The 18,282-nt window shown below is 44.0% G+C and overlaps 1 protein-coding gene across 1 annotated transcript in view; it reads right to left on the bottom strand.

Annotated features, from left to right (window-relative positions):
* CHSY1 (chondroitin sulfate synthase 1) overlaps positions 1-18,282 on the bottom strand; it is a 73,627-nt gene that overhangs the window by 37,409 nt on the left and 17,936 nt on the right. The gene's annotated exons all lie outside the window — the stretch shown is intronic.

The following is an 18,282-nucleotide window of genomic DNA, read 5'->3' as shown; positions in this document are numbered from 1 at the left end:
AAACTCGGTCCTCCTCTAAATTCCCCTCACTTAAACTGTCAAGGCTTCACCACTAAATCATTAAATGATGAACGTACCTTTGGACTGCGTGCTTGAACACAGCAAAAGGTTTGCAAATCTTTTCTCTAAACAACGAGAAAACCTAAATCCATGTATGGGAAGTGTACAGTGCCATCCCTGGCCAACCTTTGCTTCCCTGCCCCACAATGTCATGGCATTGATGTCCTTCACCAGCACATCCTGGACCAGAAATGTCCCAAACCTCAAGCTGGGAATGTGCTGGTCTGCCCAGCACTGCTCAGTCCAGCAGCCAGGGAACACCAGCAGGATGCCTATTCCTCCAGACTTTAAAGGCTTTCTTGGGAATGATACGACTTTTCTAATTTTTTAATGGCTTTATTACACTACTTAATTAATCATTTTAATTAACGATAAGCAGCTGTGTTAAAGTCTTAAATCACTTCTAGCCAGCATTTAGCAAATTGTGTCATGATGTTGTAAGCTGCTATTGGGGGAACACAGCCTGGGAAAATGACTGAAATTTTAAATTTTGATAAGCTGACTCTGATATGATTCAATTAGCAAAGCCTAGGAGAAGACATTTTACAGAAGCCAGAAGATAAAGAAGATAATAACAAAGACTCAGTATATGTCTTGGAAAGTTTATACAAAAAAAAAGATACTGAAAGGACTAAAAATATGGGCTAATTAACATAAACAGCAATCTCCAGGTCCTCAAAGGGAACTATCTCCACTTTAACTAAAAAACAAACTGTGCCAACCTATAACAAGGTACCACCATATGTATCTCTTCCATGGTCTGACATATTCTGGGATGGTTTCACATTTACAGACACCACCACCAAAGGCGTGCTCAACGAGCAGGAATACAGATATACCCTGCTGACTTATCACTCCCAGAATTTGGCTACCCTACCCAAAAAAAAAAAAAAACAAAAACAAATTATGCTGCTGCCAGGGGATCCTCTCCAACAGTGAGGCACGGCTGGACAGCTCAAGCTGCAAGGAAACATCAGCGCTGTGACAACTGGATATCCTTGCTGAGGGAGCAGAGAGCACAGAGAGGGGCAGGGAAGGAAAGCCAGAGCTGTGCCCATCCCTGTGTCTGCAGTTCTCAGAAGGGTTTGATGTCCCTGCCAAGCAGCCGGGCTGTGGTTCCAGGCAGACCTGGAGAGGCTGCCGGGCGTTGGGCGGTGCTTGGGCACTCAGCCTGTGCCACAGAGGCCAGAGCTCCGTGCAGCCCTGTGAAAGGCAAAGCTGCAGCACACAGAGCTCTGGGAGCACCTCTGAGGCTCCTCTCCACTGCACTCACCCTCCAGGAGGGGCTGGGGCAGCACTGGGATCAGCCCTTCCTGCAAAACCTGTGCCAGGTGAAGACACTGTGCAAGGAGACTCAGCACTGTCAAATGCTCGCAGGACAGGCATGAATTAAAGAGGTATTTTAAACATCAGCTGCCTCTATCCCTCCCTGAAAAAATATGAACCAAAACCAAATAGGAGGACTTACAGACTAACAGAACTTTAAATAAGAAAGGTCAATTTTGCATGTGACTTGCACTCTAATACTGTATTAAATTATATATATTTTTCACTGCAGCCCTTAGTAAAAAAAGCCTTAAATAGATGCCTGAGGCCTTTTGGGCTGTTATTAACAGCAGAGACAAGAGAGTTTGAAACACACACCCTGCAGGGATCTCTGTGCACGTATCCAATTACACACATTTCTGTTTCCAGAGTCTCCTCCTGATAAGTGTCTGGAATAAACTGAAATTTCTTCAGCACGCAGAACTTCTGGGATGAATTTAAATGAGCGTCTTCAGCATTTTATGAACAATCCCTTACAAAGAGGCAAACTGAAAGACAAGATTCATTGTCCAACACAAGCTCTAGGTAAGGTTTTGTCATAAAATTCCTGTATGACTTATGGGAAATGTCCATTCCATGGAATGGAAATTGGAAATGGAAACTGGACAGGTATAAGGAACTGCTTTCCCATGCATTTAATAAGCCAGATGACAGCCTGTTTAAGTGGTATTACAGATTGGGCAGAGCTGTCTCTAACCAAGCACGATGTCCCCACCCCAGGAGATTTGGGAAAAAGTCAGAAATGCCCAAAAGAAAAGCTCTATTTTATTGTCATGGAGGCAGGACCTGAAACCACGTGCTAGAGTCAGAAAAGGGTGAAATAAAAATTATTTTAAAAAATTAAAAGGAAAGGAAAAAAGAAAAATAACTCATCAAAAGATACTTTATTACCACAGAACCTGAGCCAACTGTACAAGAAGGCTTTGCAGCAAGCAAACAGCTCTGCCAGACAGCTGTGAGAACTTCACACTCAACAGACAACCAACCTCGGCTCTAATCACCACCTCCAGAGCTACTCCAAGAAAGATCTGCCCCAAATCTGCAAGTTAGAGACAATTCTGTTTATAATTTATGGTCTTGGGATGGCCAAAAGCACTCTCTTACCCCAGAGGAGGAGCCGTGAGGCTTGTAACAATAAGAAAAGAAAAAAGCAGCCAAGTAAACACAAACAACAACAAAATCCAACAAAAAAATCCGACCTCTCTCTGACTTCCAAACTTAACAAGCCAAAAGTGAGGTGACACACAAGAGGCAAGCACGGGCAGAGCAGAGAGAGCACAAGGCAAAAGGTGAGGCACAAACACCTGGCAGGGACACACGGAGGAAACGGGGCTCCAGACTGACAAAAACCAGACTAAATCAAACCTAGGAAACACAGATCCTTCCATCACACCTTATCCTTTCATGTGGTGGGCTTGCAGACTGGATTTGTAAAGCACAGGCCCAGCTAGGGAATAACTCCCCTAAGCTTGACCCTGCAGAGTCTCAGCATCAGCTTTGTTGCCCTGAGCTTTGCATTTGTGGCAAAAGTTAAGGAAGAGGAAAGGCACCACCACAGTGGGTGCACATTCTAGGAGAGTTTTGTATGCTGGTGCTTTAGCAATCCTGCCACTCTTAATCACCACTGTGGTGAAAGGTAATGTGTCGGCCCATTATGGCTTACAACTGGGAAATATTTATGGAATGAGCAGCACGTTAACATGTCTTTATTTCCAGCAGTTAAACGAGGCTTCTGAGAGTCCTCCCTAATATTGTGGACATTTGTTTCATTGCACGAGACTCTGTGCTCAGTTTAGGATTAAACTGTCATAAGGGGATTTACTTATTTAACTGAATACTTGCTTTCTGAGAGAGAAATTCCAGTTGTCTGCTTCTCAGCTCTATCTAGCCATCAATACAAGCCAATTTCAATTTCAGGTTTCCTGAATGCCTGGATTGAAAGAAAAAGAGGTGAAAATAAAAATCCATTTTTATAGGAAAAAAAAATCAGCCAAGACAGACAACAACAACAAAACCAACAAAATAATCTAGCAGCATTAAAAAAAAATCACACGTGGTTCTTCCTAAAGGTATTGAGAAGCCTCTTCCGCTCATCATTTATTGCTTCCATCTTCTTTAAACACACAAACTTGTCAAAGTCTGACATGCAGAAGGGACTCTTGCAGGGCTGTCTTTTGTCTGCTGTCCAGACTTGGATGCTCTGAGTGGCTGCAGAGTGGAGATGAAGCAGCAGCTCCTGTGGCACAGCCCTCACTGCCCCGGGCAGGTGAACACCCAGCAAGAACAGGAAGGCAAAACTCCCTCTCAATGGAGTTAATCAGATCAACAATTATTTTCCATAGTGTCATCATGTTCAAGCATAAACATGCTTATCTTTGTGCTTAAGATACAGCAAAGGCAAAGCCCGGCTGCAAAAATCCCTTTTTCGTGTCTGATTCTGTTGTGGGAGCCATAATTCGCAGTAGAAAAAAGGATTAAGGACACAGAGTAACTTCATTCTGTCCTTTAGACTCCAGCATTTTGAAAACTGTATGGAATTGCAAATGTTAGTAAAATTTAGGTGAGTTTTTTGCTATTTAAGTTTCCATAATAATGTAATACTATTTATTTTAAAGGCTGCAGGCAAAGGAAAAAGGAGAACATTTTCAAGGTAATACTATAAAAATAGCATGTTCCAACTACAAAAATCATTATTAACAAAAAGTTTTTAGGAAACAGCTCCTAAACTGTTCACTTTTCAAAACTGTTTCTCATCTAAAAAGTCTTTCAATTTTAATATTCACTTCCATGACCCCAATTTAACAGCTATGATGAACTACCAAATCCTCCCCTTTTTATACAGAAGAAAAACCCACAACACAAACAGAATGAGTGGTGCAGGGTTGGAATGAACACCAGGATAACTTCTACCTACAGCTTCAAGAGCAAGATGATTTGAATATCAGAGGTAAAAAGGACTCCACAAAGACACACTCCTCACCTTCTGGAATAAGTGACATCCAAGTGTCTACAAAACTCTTGTAAAGTTAATGAACTACTACAGGAGTGCCTTTGTCTCTGTCAAAAGCCTAATTAAAGTTGATGGCTTAAAACTAAATACTGATACAGACTCATAGCCATGAAATCAGATTTTGAACAAATGAAAAAGTTCAGGGAGCCTGGGTGAAAGTGCCAGGCTGCTCTGCTCTCTTGGCCATGCCAGTGCTTAAGAAGGGTCTAGATTTTAATGAGCCTCCATTTCAGGTTAGATTGGTCCAGCAGCTCAGGTCCATCACCACTTTGGGATAAGTGAAAAGGTTCAGGAGCAGCCCAAGCCTCAGTGCTGAGCCCAGCTGGGGTTTTCCAATGTGGGTTAAAACCCAGCACTGCAGTTAGGCACAGATTAACCAATCCAAAACCCAGCACTGCAGTTAGGCACAGATTAACCAGTCCAAACCCCAGCACTGCAGTTAGGCACAGATTAACCAGTCCAAACCCCAGCACTGCAGTTAGGCACAGATTAACCAATCCAAAACCCAGCACTGCAGTTAGGCACAGATTAACCAGTCCAAAACCCAGCACTGCAGTTAGGCACAGATTAACCAGTCCAAAACCCAGCACTGCAGTTAGGCACAGATTAACCAGTCCAAACCCCAGCACTGCAGTTAGGCACAGATTAACCAGTCCAAAACCCAGCACTGCAGTTAGGCACAGATTAACCTGTCCAAATCCCATCAATGCAGTCAGGCACAAATTAACCAGCTGTGTGACTCTATTCAAAGCATGGAAAGTTCTCCTTCAGGAGGGAGGAGAAACACAAATCTAACAAAAACTCTGAGAAACCCCGATCCATCACTGTTATTGATCACCAGAAGAACAAACAACCCCACAACTGCCCTTAAACCTTCAGACATCAGTAGAAAAAGCAGATGTGTCTTTTCACCTTTCCCACCTGCACACTCCTAGCCCCAGACCAAATCTCTTTAAGAAAGCATATTAACTCAAATATAGAAAGCTCTTGGCTTCATGTTGCATTGTTCAGGTGTTCCCTTTCTGCTGCTGTGCCCTTTGGAGTGCTGTAAAGGACAAAGCAGAATTAAAGAGATGGAAGAGAAGAGAAACAAAACGAGGCATTCTCATTAAAAGATACCCAGCCCCATGCATGAATTGAAAGTTCAGCTGACAAAAATATTTAATATCTCAGTCTGGTCAAGGAAGTTTTACCACTGAACAGTTCATGTTTCCAGGACATGGAGGAGGAGGAGGAAAGCACAAGATATGTTGGTAAAAATCAGGAGAAAGCACCTGCTCACCCAACTGGGTACTGGGTTTGGGTAATTGCCTGAACACTGCTTGAGAAACCTGCCAAAGTCCAGTGGCCAGGTAAGAACTGAAGCCACTGACCTGGCATTCCTGAGGATTTCCTAACACAGGAGGGTCCCTTTGTCTGCTTCTCAAGCAATGTTTTCTCCCAAACCAACCAGAAAATCACCAGCATCTCAGAAGCTCTTGCATAAGCTTAAGGCTGATATTACTGAAACACAGTCAGATGCCCATTTCTTTACCTGATACCAAAAATAATCATGAATGCCATGAAGCTTCATTAATCACTACCATCAAATACAAAGCACTAAAGTGCTTTCACATACAGCAGGAAGGGCAATACTTGAACCTGCATTAGCAAAGGGAAAGAAACACTACAGATATTACCCTCTCCTGCCAGCAATTAAAGAGGCTCTTCATGGAAAAGCTGCTCTTTACAATGTTTGCCCTACTTAGCATTAGCTCTCAATTAGTAAGAGGCAATGCTCCAGAGGATGGTAGGAATCCAAAGAAAAATATTAACAGGTAGAGAGTAGAGGTTGAAGGCTGTTAAATGAGCTCACAGGATCCTCTGGGTGGCAATAAGAAGAGGAAAAGAGGTTGAAGCAAACTAAATGCTGCTTCACAGTGCAAGGCACAGTGGTGAAGCAGTGCAAATCCACCACAGCAAAAAAAGAAAATGGTCACAAGTCCATTGGTTGCAGGGAAAGACTGAAAACCACCAGAAATTCAAGACTGGAGGAGATGACCCCAACAAATTCCCTAAACACGTGTCAGACTGTGCACAGGAAAGAGTAATGCCACTGGTTTGAAAGGAGCCAAGGTATGACCCACGAAAATATTACAAAGATTTGTAAAACAATAACTTAAATGTGAAGGAACCAGTTAACAGTGTAACTAAGGTATTCTTCTCTGACCCTAGGGCAAGACACTATCTGGCTACAACTTAAAAGGAAAAAACCAGAACTCCCCAAGGGACTAATGAAAAAGCCACTGAAAAGTGATTGAGAAATGTCTAGAACACAACTACAGGATGAGCAAAAAGGAAGTCCTGGGCTTTCCCTTGGGATTTCAAGGGAGGGGAAAAGTAAAGTTTACAGATGTCATGTCAAGTCCAATCACTCTTTTCTATTATAAAAACACCCTGCCCCTTTCCATGTAGGAAATTTCATGTTTACTGTGTATTTTTGTGTTACTTTTCCCATCCGTAGGTTGAAGCCTTTACCAGCTGCTCAACACTTTACCAGCCCTTCAGCACAAGGGTACATCAGCAATTTGTGCATCAATAATGTGTATTTACAACTCTGGCACTTTAGATCTCAATTTATGTGCCAGTGTGCACGAGATATTGTTAATTTAATCACCTGTGTAAGTACCAAACCATTCAGCTGGGCAGGACTGCCTGAACCACAGCTGTGCTTTCATTTGCCTTATAACCGCTGATAAACCTAACCAAACAAAAATGCTCAAAACTAATCAGATTTATATTTGCTCTGCTCAACTAACTACACAAATCATGGGAAAATGATCAATAGACTGCAGTTCTCAGACTGTTAATGTTTACTGAAAAACAAATGCAAAAATAATTAAGATTCAGCAGAATATTTTTGACTGGAGCCAGTTTAACCAGTGAAAAAGGATTTTCAAAGCACAGGTCCATGTTCAGTACAGTGCTGAGACCATTTGGGGTTGCTTGTTTTTCAGAAAATATTTCCTGTCCTATGGGAATCAAATTCTTCAGTCATAATTTGCATGTCTGAATTAACACATGGCAAGTAATGCAGAAAACCTCAATGTCTTTATCTAGGTGTTGCAGGAAAGTGTTTAAGTTACAGAAGTGAGTATTATATGTGCATTTCACAAGACATGTCACTTATTAATGTATGGAATAACTTCAGTTACCTATGTAGGAGCATTTTTCATGTCTGTAATTTCTCATTTCTTTCTTCCACTTTATTTAACTTTCAAGCATCAAACCTAATACTGCCACAACAACACTAATCCCTCCCTCTGTCAGTGGAGACAGCAGGTAAAACAGATAACCCTTAATGAAATTGCTTCCTACCTCTCCAAACACAAATTTTCTTCCTAAATTCCCATTTTTCCCCAATGCAAGGCCCTATTGGTATTCCCCACCAGCAGATGTTACATGGTTAATAAAAATCAGATATTTTATGGCTTGACACCCCACCCCCAGTATTTATAAAGGGTTTTATGCATTTCAAAGGGAGATTCCCTGCTCGATAATGGAAGAGTTTTTACTGGAGCCTAGTCCTGCAAAAGTCCAAGACACTGAGCTTTAATGTCATGCCAATCTTATGTACAGAACAGCTATTTTGGGTAATTACAGAAGTTGTAATAATGCCCTTGGAGTACCCAGGAAGTTGAGCTCAAGACACGTAGTCTTGCAGGCAGAAACTTTTTCCACAGAGACTCAATTTGTTTTAATAAAATATTGAGAACCCTACCCTTTAGACGTCAGTATTTTATAGCAGTATTTGTATGTAATTACCTACAAGATTTCTAATCTTTAGCTGATGTACATCAGCATAACCTTGCTACCTGATCAAGTTACACCTATTTACATCAGAGGAAAATTCAACCTTATGCCAGGTCTTATTTAGCAGTACCTCTTGCAACTTATCTGTATTCCCCTTTCAGTATAAACGTTTTTTTACAAAATAATCTTAAATGTCATCTGATCTAGCACTCACTGTTTTGAACTGAGCATTTTACTACAGCAGAATTAATTTCCAATTGTTTGTACATTAAAGCCAGTTCAATCCAAATCCAGTGGGAGTGTCCGTACAAAGTTCAAGAGAAACTTTTGCCAGGCTGAGGCTGTTTGAGGAAAAATCCTTTTGCTGCAGGACAGGTGAAGGATGAAGGCCTGGTACATCCCACGAGCACGTGGATCTGAGCTTTTCCTCTCTCCCTGGGAGGGAACAGTCTGTTCTTCATGCAGGCAAAAAGCAGTGAAAGCCAGCAAGAAATAATAATAAAAAATATGATAAAATACTAAAAGCTTGTTAGCTACTGTGCACCTCAGCTTTCACTGACGTCTTTGGTGCAGCTTTCACGTTTTCAAGTCCTTTCTGTTAACCGAGCGTGATTAATTCCCCTTCAGTTTTCCAAGCCTGCTTCTGCTTAGAAGCCAATTTAGCAATTAAATTAATCGTCAAATATTTCTTGCCAGAGAGTAAAAAAGAAGTTTCACTCGCCTGGGCAAAATGCAATTCCCAAAGGATTTGAGCATTTAATGAACGGAACAGTTACGAAAAAATGTAAAAACTGGCAAATCAGACAGCAAAGAAAGAGACAGGAAGTGACAGATTTAAGAAAATACCTCTAAAGTAGAGGAAATGAGTCGTCCTTTAAGCAGAAATCAAACATATAAAGCACATAAAACAGAGTATTCTTTGTAGACTTGACTGAAGAAGGAAAGAAAAAAAAAAGAGAGATAAAAAAAAAGACACATCCTGAATAGCATTAAAAGCAAGGCAGCTTCAGTGGTCAGCCTCTTGTAGTCAAGATGGAAATTTGAATAATTTTAAAGGCAGTGTCCAAAGTCTATCTGCAAAAGAAAAACTGCGAAAAAGGAGTAAAAAAAGTAAAAAGGCAGCTAAATGCATGAAGAGGAATGACTTAAGCCAGTAAGTGGACACACAGCTGCCCATGTGAAGAAAGAGGTAGAAAAAGGTCTGCTCTATGCACTGTAAAGTCCTAAGGATGATAGTCTTGGAAGGATAAAAGGAATTTTAAAAAATAAATAAATAAATAAAATAAAAATTTTTAAATGCACCTCCCCTGGGAGCGATGTGGTGAGAAAAGCCTTGTGCAGAGTTTCTGCCCAACTGAGAAACTTCTTGAGTGATTTATAAATCACTGGTGGCCTCTGGGGTACCCAAGGTGTTGGATGCACCTTCATCACAGGCTGGGCAATTCCCAGACCCACAACAGCAAGAAGTGCCCAGCTGGACCCACTGAAGTCCTGGACACCCCAGCACCAGGTCAGGGAGGGGACTGGGAGCAATCTGAGGAGAGTGTTAAGGGCTTTGTTGAGTGACACTGACGTTTTTAAAAGGTAACTCAAGCCTTGCTTACGTGAAGTTAAGTCTTTGTTGAACACCCATTTTTTGAAGCTGGTTGCTATAATGCAGGAAATGTCACACATAAAAGAGCTTTATGTGAGTGCAAACATCTTATAGGGCAAATTTAACCTCTGAGATTGAGTGCTCATCCCTGCAAAAGAACGTTCATTGTCCAGACGTGCTCAGTGAGGTTTTGCTGGGGAGGAGGGGGAATGGAAGAAAAAAAAATACCCTCCCTGCATTTTACAACTACAAAAGGCACTTCTAAGACATTTTTGTATAACTATAATTCTTGTTCATTATAACGTTACCTCATTAAATAAAAATTTACCTGGATTGGATTCTTAATTTTTGGAATTATTTGTCTTTCACAAGGTAGAGAAATGAGACTAATAAATGTAAAAGCCTCCTGCCACAAGAATTTCCCTTGAAAGGGCTGTAACAGCAATTTTAGCACTGAACTTCCTCAAGCAAGCTCTCTGCCTGGTTTTCTCTGGCCATAGAGGCAGCAGCAGTCACACTGAGCAACAAGCCTGCTACTGTAATCCATCACTCATCACAGCCTAACTGGCATGATAAAGTGTTTGCTCGTGAGGGGATTGTGTGGCCAGTCCAAACAAAGGCCACTTCATCTTGCATTTCCTAGAAATCTTTTTTTTTTCTAGAAGAAAAAAGCTCACATCCTGAGCTGTGCCTATGGAGAGTGCTGGGAAGCCTGAGCCACTGCCCAGCCCTCCCCTCTGCCCTGTCAAATAACTGCTCTGCTGCAGATCCCTGATGCATTTCATTCAGTTACAAATGAAATAATATTATAATCACTCGGGGTTTATTACTGTTACCTGGAGACATTGCCAGCAGCTCCCTCCAGCAGTTTGCTGAGTGGATGAGATTTGCAGCAAACCTAAAGCAATCAAGCCAGCAAGGTCATCTTTATTGCCGAGCGAGAAATAAAGGCTGCATGAGCCTCACATGGTATTTCACTCCTCTCCCTCCTCATTTCCTTCCAACAGCTCCAGTTCCTGAAGGCTCCTGGGGAGAAGATGTAGAACTGCTGGGAAAGCATCTCCCCATCCCTGACTGTGGGGCAGCTCCTCCCTTCAGGGAGCAGAGGTGCACATACACAGGCCTATTTAGATATATTTACATGTGCGAATCCCCATTTCTTTCCTCATTTCCCCACAAACAGAAAACAGAAAAACCAGAGATCTATCATCTCTCCAAACTATTATCCTGTTAAATTTGCTGTGGTTTGGGCAAGCAGGGATTTACCCAGCAGCAGCTCTGGTTTGAAGTGCACAATCCAGAGATGAGCGTGCCTCAGCACTCTCTGAATGCCCTTGTGTTTTAATTCCCCTTCAGATCCTACGAATTTCCTACTTCCACTGACATTACATGGCTGTGAGCTTCTCTGGCTACCCCAGCATGAAAAGCAGAGCTCTCAGCCTTGACCTTCAGCCAAAGTGCTGGGGGCAGGAGGGAAGGTGAAGGTGTGTTTGTCCACCTGACACAGACCCTTCCTCTTGTCCTTTTGGGAGGTTGGAATTACATTTCCCGTAGCTACCCCTGGGAGATTTTCCATCCCAGCCTGGTTAACATGTACATCCAAGTCCCCACTCTCAATACTCAAAGGATACCTGCCAAAAGCCAGCATGAGATGGAGGGTGCTGGCCCTCCCAATGCTACATTGCCTCGTTCAAACATCATCTCATGTCCAAGAGCCACAGGACAGCTCATCCCCAGCCTCTGAGAGCCTGCTGGCCTCTTGATCTGCCTCCTTTGGTGGCCAGTGAGCTCTTGAGCCCATGAGAGAACCAATGTGGCCACTCCACACTCCACTCCTCACTCTTGGAGGTGAGAAGGAAAACAGGGCAGATGAGAGCTGGCAGAGCTGCCAGGAAGCTCTCCTAAAACACAGACAAGAAGCTCTCCCTTTCCCAAGCTGTTTGTGTAAACTGAATTTGCCTCAAGTTGAAACATCATTCAAAACACGTGGTTCTGCTCTCGCTGGCTTAGTGCTGGCCATGGCACTGTGGTGTCCTGCCACTCACTGCTCCTGTCTCAAATCTCTTGGCACGTGAGTGTTCCAAGGCCAGGGCTGGAGCAGAGTCCTCAGCACCTCCTGCACAGCTCCCAGCTGAGATCCCGCAGCCCCTGTGGGATTACAGATCCACGCTGCAGTGGCTCAAGCATGGCAGGAACTCTCCCCACGCTGCAGTCCCATCACCTTCAGCCAGACCCACTCTCAGGGAATGAAAAACAACCCAAATTGGACCATCCACATAACCACAGCACCACAGGCCAACAAGGATACTGCCCTAACAGGACACGGTGCCAGCAGCCTCCCTGGCAGGACACGCTCAAATCCACGGGGCAACTGGATCTGAGGAGAATGGACAATCCCATGGTCTGTTTGAAACGTTATAGAAGACACAGGTTGAATATTAATCAGAAAGAAAAAAGTACTGATCATCACCATATCAATGGGCTCAGTTTAGCTTTCAGTGCTCATTATTGTCTGGTGTGAGGTGCAGGACTGAGTCTGTGCAGATATTTCCAAGCTGCAAAGTTATAGCAATGGTTTTATCCCCAAAGCCTCTAGAAAGGACTGCAGCAACTCTATCAAACGCTTGAAGATTTAAAAATAAATTTTAAAAAAACCCAGCTCTGCAACAGCACCATCTAAGTGACAGTGCTCAGGAAGAGGGTCTGGAATATTTTACAGTGATTCTGCCACATTCCAGCACACACATTTACTTTAGCTGACCACAGAGTGCATGAGCATGCAGCCACATGAAAAGGGGTGCTTTCCAGTGTGTGGCAACGGGGGGGAGTCTAACCAGAATATTAAGAGACAGCCATATTTTACTATTATTTACCATTGAGGCACCACAAGAACCACTGCAGCTCCTTTCTTCCGAATATAATCATCATATTGATAAAACTGGCTGCATTCCCAAACTGGACACGGCTTTTTTGTCCCACCACACAAAGAGAGGCAGACACAAAGACAACCAGTGACGTTATATTGGCTACCAAAGAAAACAAAAACCAAGCCACTGTTCTTCACTGCACGCTCTCCGCTTGGACAGGAAGAAAACATACTCTAAGAAGTCACTTTCAGACCTCTAAAGAGTTGACTGTTTTGCATGGTAACTAGGCATGAAATTACACCAGCTACGATTCAGGCAGCTTAGTGTTTTTCCTATGTTGCCCATCAGTCAGGTGCACGAGTGCTCCCGCTTGGATTTAACTCGGATGCCACGCCAGAACACATCCCATCAGCAACACACTTGTCACTTCCATGCAGGATGGTTTTGCTGGCATGTGGAAGCAGCTGAAGCTCACAGCATGTTGCTTTCTTGGCAGGTATTCTACCTTGCCTAAGGGAGACAGGCATAGGGGAGTTCTGTGTCTAGGAAAAATAAGATTATTGTAGCCCATCAGATATGATTTCTGGCTTTAAGGATTAGTGCTGTGTCCCAGCGAGAGCCAGGGAAAACAGCAGGTTGTTCCTTAGCTTGCACCTTGTAACATTTTATTGTTTACCCACATTTATTTTAGACTAACTTCCTTTCTGAAGCCCTACCAGTCCTTCTCTGCCCACCCTCACCACACACCCAGCCCTCCCTACTCTCAGAGAAACTGCTACTAAGGTTAAGCACATTAAAGTTTCACATCATCCTGACACTCCTTAAGGAAATAGTTCCTTACACATCTGCAAATGACTGCTTTTCCTCCTCAGCACTTCCCACCTCAAATTTTGCCACTCTGTTGGTCCACTGCAAAGGTGAGCAGCTGTAAACAGCTCCCTGATTTACCCAGGCAAGAAACTGGTTCTCTTGGAGCAGCAGTTACAAAAGGAGCAACATCTGCTCAGTAAGCACTCAGCAGAGCGTTGCACAAGAGCACTTACTTTAGCCTGCCTGGTATTGCAAATGCCAAAGGAATCTGCTTCCCTCCTATCTCTACTCACGGGACTTCTGTTTAGAATATTTGAAATTACTTAGGCTCCGGCACATTAATAAGACCCCCCCCCGGGTTTCACTCTGGCTCTCTTGCTTTCCCCACCTTTCACCTCCAAGAGGTTTCTTCCCATTGCTCCACTTTGCTCCCTGGTGCCAGTGAAGAGTCTCATCTGCACCCCTGCAAGCTGGGCTCCTTCAGTTTTATTAGGAAATCATCTCCAGTGATTGCCCTGGGCCACGGTTCAGAAAGGCTGATGGAGAACTGCAGGTTTGTCTGCAGGGCTCCTCGCTCCCAGCTCAATTCATTCCTTCTGATGCCCTCTGGGAACCAGAGCACGCTGTGCTGATTATTTTTGCAATTTCTGCCTGTGACTTTCCTGCCCCTGAACAGGTGGGGAGGGGACATTTCCTGATCCTGCTCTAGGAAAAGGTCCATTCCAGCAGAAAATTTGGTTTTCTCCCTCACTCTGAAAACAAGTCTGCTCCTGCCTCACCTCACTTCAGCCCTGACGGTGGAATTTTAATTGCAGTGGCTGGTGAAAGAGGGGAGGGAAGGTGTGGTTTGGCTGCAGGACACAGAGTCAGGACCTCTAACACTCTACACCTTGCCCTGACAGTACCTCCTCCTGTGCCCTGGGGATAACCCCGTGCCATGCAGGGAGAGCTGCTGTTCCACAGCGTGGAAGGAGCATGGGAAAGGTTTGCAAAGCCCTTTGATGGTAAAGCACAAAATTCTAGACCCAGGGTAACAGTTCCCTCAATGTGCTGGGAAATCAGGTTCCTCCGAGTTTCCCTGCGAGAAAGGTCAAAACCACACTTCCAGTTTGCTTGAGAATGACAGCCAGTCTAAAATTAAGCTGAAAAGTAACTTCTCACCCTCTTGTGAAACAGGCCACAGAAAAGCCTAAATGCATCTTCAAAGCCAAAAGAGATCTTCAACAAGAAATACTCCCTGGAGAGGGGAGCAAGCACAGGCACATGTTCCAAGGCAAAGCTGGGTGTCGACATCAAGGCCTGGACAGGGCAGAGCTGCTGCTCCCAAGGGACAGGGACTGGGTGGGGTAAAGTGCCATGGACCCACCCTGAGTCACCTTTTGCCACACTCAGCTACCAAATCTCACAATTTATCCACACTAATGGGGCAGAGGGGAAGATCAACGTCAAAGCAAAAGAGCTTAACATGAAACAGCACATCCCTCTCGAGCTCTTCCTCCATCCCACGAGACCCATCTCATGGTAATTTGATGAAAAGTTGTTTTTCCACCCAAGCTCTACTTTCAGTCAAGAAGCCAGCAGTGACAGCATCAGAAAGCTATTTGGGAATGGAACTGAAGAGCTGTCAGATAGCTTTGTGGGGTTAAAAAAACCAACTTAGAAAACCAAACAGAGGATCCAGGGGATGGCAAACCTCAAGATGTCTGAAGACCACAGGAGACAAACTCAGACATTCCCAAATCACCAGGACTTTGTCAGTTTACAGAGCCTCCTCTCACTCCCTCCCCTACATCTCAGAAGATGAGTGTGCATTTCTGGGCAGGACTGATTTCAGCAAAGTGTCTGCGGAACGAGCATGAGGACACGTGTAGGAGAAATAAAGTAACAGTGGAGGCAGGGAAAAGATGGGGGAATTAATCCAAAGGCTGCAATAAAGTTCAAAAATTTTAAGAAGTCAGGGGTTTTTTCCATTTAAGTGCCTGGTGAAGGACTGGGGTGCCTCTGTTATGGTGCACACAATGTCTTTCAAGCCAAGTCTGTCTCTGGAGCAGGAATTGAACACGTTTTTCCCCAGAGAAAGTTCTATTGTCCTGCAGTCACTGCCAAATTCAGATGTTTAATTCAAAGTGTGAAACAGAAGGATTTCAGTCTGCTTTTAAAGAGAAAAATCTCCAGGCTACTGCTCCATCCCATAACTAATGCCAGCTTTGTTCAGGGCAGGACACAGCACAGCTCCCTATCCTCAAAAGGAAAGAGAGGCAACACATAAACAACATATCACTGTACATCACAGCCTGGGAGCTGCATACCTCAAACAGTAACCAGTGCTAACAGTCTGAGGCACCTCGACAGATGTATGGCCAAGCAGCCATAAAAGAGTCTTTGTGCCGGCTGAACAGAAACAAGGAATTTTCTGTACCTCGCAGGATAAACGGGGTTACACATTTCACACCTCCCCTGCACCGGGGACCCCGGGCAGATGGCACAAGGCAGGGTGGAGGAATGACCCACGTCAGGGACCTGCAGGAGCCACCCTGCAGCCACAGGGAAGGTGACTTTTCCCTCACCTTCCATCCCCCTCGCTCGCAGCTCCCGTGTCAGAACTGCACCAGGCCTGGTTTAAATGGGGCCCACCTGCCATTGAGCAGAGGCCCGTCCCTGCAGAAGATCATCACAAATTCTTATGATCCACCAGCCAGAGCCCCAGACAAAGGCTTTTCATCCTTGTGCTTAAGCACCCAGCTGCTATTTTATATATTTTGAAACACACTTTTCATCTTCGCCCTAGTTTGCAGTTCTGAAATTAGGTTAATTCTTCAAGGCCGCAGGAGGCGCGGTGTTATTTTTGGCCTGGGGAAGATAAGGAACCATGTGGATGGTTTTTCCTCAGCACAAGCGCACACACAGCAGCAGCAAACTTCAGGATTCAGCCAAACACATTATTCCACAGGATCAGAAGTGGCTTCCAGTTGGGCCCAGTAAAACACAGCACGAAAAAGTGCAACTGCAAAAGGCTCTCGCAGCGACTGCAGTGAATGTTTGGACTCCAGGGAGGCAAAGAGAGGGGGGAAAAAAAAGAATATTTGAAAAAGTCAAAGAAAAATTGCTGTGTCCAAAACCTGGAAAAGCCACAGTTAGCAAACATTCCCAGGGAAGCAAAAGCCCTGCTGCTTTATGAAGATTAAATCTGCTATTGTCTCACAGTTGTTGGCTGTTTGCTTTTTTTTTAAATAAAGTTCCCCTTGGCCAAAGATGTTAGGAAGCATCTTTAATAAGGAAAGGATATAAAAACAAGTATGCCCATTAAATCTGTGATAAGGTTGAACAAACAAGGTAAGGAAAGGCGAGGGTAAGGTTTCTTGACAAATCATCTGTGATAAGGTTAAGCAAATTTCTCTTTTGTCAGGACAGGAAAGATACACATGCAAGGGCACAGTATTTTCATTGACCTGGACAATGAATGTGAGAGGTGTATGTTCTGAGTCACTCATGTTGGACAAGACTTTTTTTCAAGCATATGGTCTGAAGACTGTAGGAAACCATTAAAAAAAATGGATCAGGCATTTAACCCACTCTGCACCCTAACATTGAGAGAGACTGCAGGAAAAAAGCTTTATAAAAAATTCAGACCTTAGATACAGACAGTTCCCCATTAAGTACCTATGCGGAATTACACATTACATTAATTCTCAACAACCATCTACTAAGAACTTTGTTCCTCTGAGGACAAAGAACATTGGCCTTATGCAGAGATGCTGAGGTGTGAATTCTGCTGCCCCTTGGGCAAGTGTTTTCTCTCTCTCTAAGACAGGAACACACAATAAAAAGTATGGTTACAAAGGATTAAGGCAGCTCAGTTAATGCAAACTAGCACTCTCTCCTGCATTCCTCACTAATACAGTGGTGACATAACCAGCCAAAACATGTAGCCTTAATTCAAATAAGGTTTAAAGAAGTTACTGCCAAGTAATTACACCCATTGAAGGCCCATGAGCAGAGGAACCTTCATTAATACCCCGCCGCTGTTCTCGGAGCGCTTTTCGAACCAGCTGCACCAATCTGAAGTGGCAACCATGAACAAGAGCAGGCAACAAGTTTTCATGAGCAGACTTGTGGCTGCCTTTCAGAAGACACTCTGACACATGGCTGAGCACAGCCACGAGGACAGCAGGCGAGGACACAGCATCCAAGTGCTGGCTGCCTCCTCGAAGGGCTGGGGCAGCCCTGAGGTACAGGAGCTTTCTGGTAATGTCCTCCTTTATTTTTCTGATAACACGCTTTTCTTTGCAGCTGAAAGAAGGTGACAGTGGCACTTCAGGAACTACAGGCAGTTTTCTACTACTCTTTTCTGCTTTCTAATGAACTGCTGGCCGAGTCCAAACCATGGGTTCCCATTTATTTCATTGCTAATCCTAGCCTCTGTGTAAGAACCTGTGCTTAATCCACAAAGAGTACCGGATGCTTCTGAAGACTGCTTCCAAGAACAAAAATACAGTACTCAGCTGGAGCTCCCTAAAGCCATTCAGTAGGAAGGATTAAACCCAGAGACTTGGATGAAACTTAGATCCAGTGGGCATGACCCTACCTGTGCTCTCTTCATTACACAAGAGCATGTCGTGCCTTTGCCTTTTCCTAAACCTCTTTCTAAGCTAATGACTCCAAAGCACTGGCTCCAGGAGCCTCATCTCACAGCTCTGCACAAATATTCAGGACTCACACCCGTGTGCTCTCAGTATAAACCAGCACAGAACCAAATGAAGCAGTTTGTGGCAATGCTCCCAGGACATCAGATCACCAAGCATGGAAGCTGACCACTGCAGCCC

This window comes from Prinia subflava, chromosome 15 (genome assembly GCF_021018805.1).
Source record: "Prinia subflava isolate CZ2003 ecotype Zambia chromosome 15, Cam_Psub_1.2, whole genome shotgun sequence".
Lineage (NCBI taxonomy): Eukaryota > Metazoa > Chordata > Aves > Passeriformes > Cisticolidae > Prinia > Prinia subflava.
Note: the sequence above shows the minus strand (reverse complement) of the source record. Positions and strands in the feature narration are given on the sequence as shown.